The sequence below is a fragment of the Numida meleagris genome, chromosome 26 (genome assembly GCF_002078875.1).
Source record: "Numida meleagris isolate 19003 breed g44 Domestic line chromosome 26, NumMel1.0, whole genome shotgun sequence".
Lineage (NCBI taxonomy): Eukaryota > Metazoa > Chordata > Aves > Galliformes > Numididae > Numida > Numida meleagris.
The window spans coordinates 3125241-3128671 of NC_034434.1; the positions used below are offsets into that span (position 1 = coordinate 3125241).

At 68.3% G+C, this 3431-nt stretch overlaps 1 protein-coding gene across 1 annotated transcript in view; it reads right to left on the minus strand.

Moving 5' to 3' along the window:
* The window catches only part of SP2 (Sp2 transcription factor), a 10007-nt gene extending 9855 nt beyond the window's left edge, over positions 1 to 152 (minus strand). The window contains exon 1 of the mRNA XM_021377864.1: positions 24 to 152. The gene's annotated coding sequence lies outside the window, so the exon portion shown is untranslated. The remainder of the gene's footprint in view (positions 1 to 23) is intronic.

Here is a 3431-nt window from a genome sequence, read left to right on the forward strand (position 1 = left end):
CCCCGCCGCGGGCCCGCACAGACCGGCCGGGGCGGCGGCGGCGGCGGCTCCGACCCCCTCACGGCGCCATCTTCCTCCTGCGGGGCTGTCCGGGCACCGCCCTGCGCGACCCGCCCTCTCGGAGGCCTCCTGCCCAATCCCCGCCCGGCTCGCCTGCACTGCGGCCAATCCACGGCGAGGGTGTTGATCAGCGACCAATCCGCTAGCGCCGACTTCTTGATCGGCAACTCCGCCGAGCAATGGGACGCGGTGATGGAGCGACAGCTCCGCCAATGGGAGCGGACTGACAATGTGACGGACGGAAGCGGAGATCCAATGGGAGGGTGAATCTCTGATTGGCACCTCGACTGAACAATGAGAGCGCGCATAGCCCTTCTCCGTCCTCTGATTGATTGACAAGCCCCTGAGGTGGGGAGGCGGACTTCCTCCTGGGCGGGAGCCGACAGAAAGCAGCCTCACGGTTGGCTGCCACGAGTATGATTGACAGAGTGATAGACCAACAGGAGGAGCGGGGGGGGGCCGCGCAGTCCGGGATTGGCTGCGCGCCCGGCGGCGGACCCCGGCGCCTTCAGCCCGGCGAGGGCGCGGGGTCCCGGTGAGGCCGTACCGGGGCCGGTCCCGGCTGGTGGGGGTCCGCCGAGCTCCGTGCGGCGCCCCTCATTACCACCTCAAGGCGGGGCCGGGCCCGCAGCACCGAGCCCCCCGCGGTGTTCCCGGTGCCCCCCGGAGGCCGAGATGGGGTCCCAGCCGGTGCCCGCCTTCCTCCGGCCCCCGTGGGCCCGGCCCCCCCCGCTGGAGCCAAATAATTGCTCGGCGCTTTGTTGTGCGGTGTCTATGGCCGCGGGGCCTCCATTTGTGGGAACTTGCTGCGGCGAGTGCCTCCCTTCTAATTACCATCCCCTCCTCGTGCTCGGCTTACTCACAGCGCCCGGCCCCGCCGCCTCCGACCCCCGCCCCCCCGGGGACCAACCCGGGCCGGGGGTCCCCGGGGCAGCGCAGATTCTGAAGGGAAACCCATAAACGCAACGCGCTGGGGATCCTGGGGACGCTCAGCTCTCCCACGTCCCGTTTCAGACCCACGTCCCACCCAGCAGCCCCCTCCCCCCCAGCCTGGCTCTGTGCGGGCACCCCCAGGGCTCTCTCCCCCACCACCACCCCCAGCACCGCTGCCCCCGGTGGGGGGACGAGGGGCAGCTGCCTGCGCTGCCCACACTGAGCTGCCCACACTGAGCTGCCCACACTGCGATGCCCGCACTGTGCTCCTGCCCAGACAAGTCCCAGCCTGCCGCTCCCTGCCTCAGCTTCCCCAGGCGAGCAGTGACGCCAGCTCTCGGCTGCAGGCCCGGCACGGATGCAAGCAGGGACACGGGGATGGGGATGTCCTTGTGTGGGTTGGGGGAGCAAGTGTGGGTGGGTTTTGCATGGAAAAGGGAGGTTTCCTGGCAATGGGTTCCCTCAGCTCTTTGCCCCGTGTCCACGTCCCCGGTGTGTTTGGCTGGGACATGGGGACACGGGGACGAGGGGCTCTGCAATGGGGCACAGAATGGGACCACGCAGATCAGCACTGCCAGGCTGAGAGGGGGACATGGGGATATGGGGCCATGGGGACACGGCTCCATACAGTGAGGCTGGGAGGGGTCACAGCGAGGCAGGGGACAGGGACGCAGAGAGTGGCACGGGGACACGGCACAGGGCCCCAGCCAGGAGCCCTGCAGGACCTGGAGCCGTTGTGTGGGGCGAGGGCATGCTGTCCCCTATGGGTCCCCATCCCCACGGGTCCCCAACCCCTCCCCCCCAAGCCGTCCCCATGCCCGGGGCTGCTGGCAGCTGCTCAGAGCCCACACGCAATTAAGGCAATTAGGGCACCTCCGCAGCCCGCCAGCCCATCTCTGCTGAGATCATTAAACCATTCTTAATGATTTCTTCGAAGAATTAGCAGGCGGTTTGCAGAGCCCCTGCCGGGGGGTGGCAAAGCCAACCTGGGGACGGGGACGGTGCCGTCACCGCTGCCCGGGGGCCCTGACGTCAGCCCCGCGCTGCCTCCGCACCTTTGATCCGCGCCATGCACCAAACCTGTTCCTGCATGGCTGGGCCAGCCCTGCCCCCCCCGGGGCCTGGGGGCTCCGTGCGTGGGGAGGAGGATGCGATGGCACGACCAGGTGGCACCTGTCCGCGGTGTGGCTGTGTCTCCATCGCAGCCACATGTCCCCATCTGCATCCTCAGAGCAACGAGCATCGTGTCCCCAATGCTATATCCCCACCCCTGCAGCAGCCACGTCCCCATTGTGCCCCTGTGTCCCCATCCCCAGAGCAGCCACACGTCCCCATTTGTGGCCGTGTGTCCCCATCTCCGGTGCACGGTGCCGGCTGCTCCCTGCTGCCGTGCCAGGAGGGTTTCCTCGCGTGGTGACGGCCGGGCGGGCGCAGATATGCAGGGAGATTACGTGGGGCTCATTAAAATCCAGGCTTGAATCATCGCGGGCTGTCAGCTCCTCGCAGGGCAGGGGAGGCCGTCGTGCTGCAAAGGTTGAATCCCGACAGTAGTTCCTGCTCAGGTGAGAAACGCAGCCCCGGGGCACGCTGCGACCTGGCACGGCCGCGGGCAGAGGAGAGCATCGCGATAATCCCGGAGATATCTTTGTGTGGGGCCCATATGGGGATCCATAGGGCAGGAGCTGGGGCTGCGTGGGGTGTGGGCAGGATGGGGACCCTGCTGTCCTTTAGGGGCTGTGCCCTGAGCTCTGTGCCAGGCATGGGGACATAGACGGCATGGGGACGCTGTGCCGTGGGTGCTGGGGGTCCCACGGAGTTCAGGCACCTGTCCCCCAGACAGACCCCTTTACTCTGGGTTTGTGGGTGCACAGAGCCAAGGCCAACCCATGGGGCTGTGCCCACCCAGTGCCCCCCCCAGATCCACGGGTGCCGTCGTCCCCAGCGCCGTGCCTGGATCTGTGCCATCCCCAGCAGCTCAGCCCCCCCAGGGCCGTCTGGGTGACGATCCCGGCGCCCGTCTGAGGCCCCACAGCCCCCCCAGGGGACTCCCCTGGGGCCGGGGCGATGCAGACGGCGCAGCCCCACGGGCTGGAATGGGATGGGACCGGCTGCCATCGCCCCACGGCACCCCCTGCACGGCCCCCCCGGAACCTGCTGGCGGGCACCTGGCTCAGCACCCGCAGCCCTGGGCAGGTGCAGGCGCACAGGGGTGCACGCACGCACACACCACATCGCCGTGCATACATTGGTGCATGCACACACCGGTGCACAAATGCACACGTGCGTGCACCGCACGTCCCCGGCGCCCCACCAGCCCCGCTCCCCTCGCAGATCCCAATTTGTTTTATGACAGCAGAGGAAATTGCCGTCAGTTCCCCACAGCCGGGAGCCCTTTGAAGTGCTTTGCCCGGGGGTGGGGAGGGGCCTCCCCCTCCTCC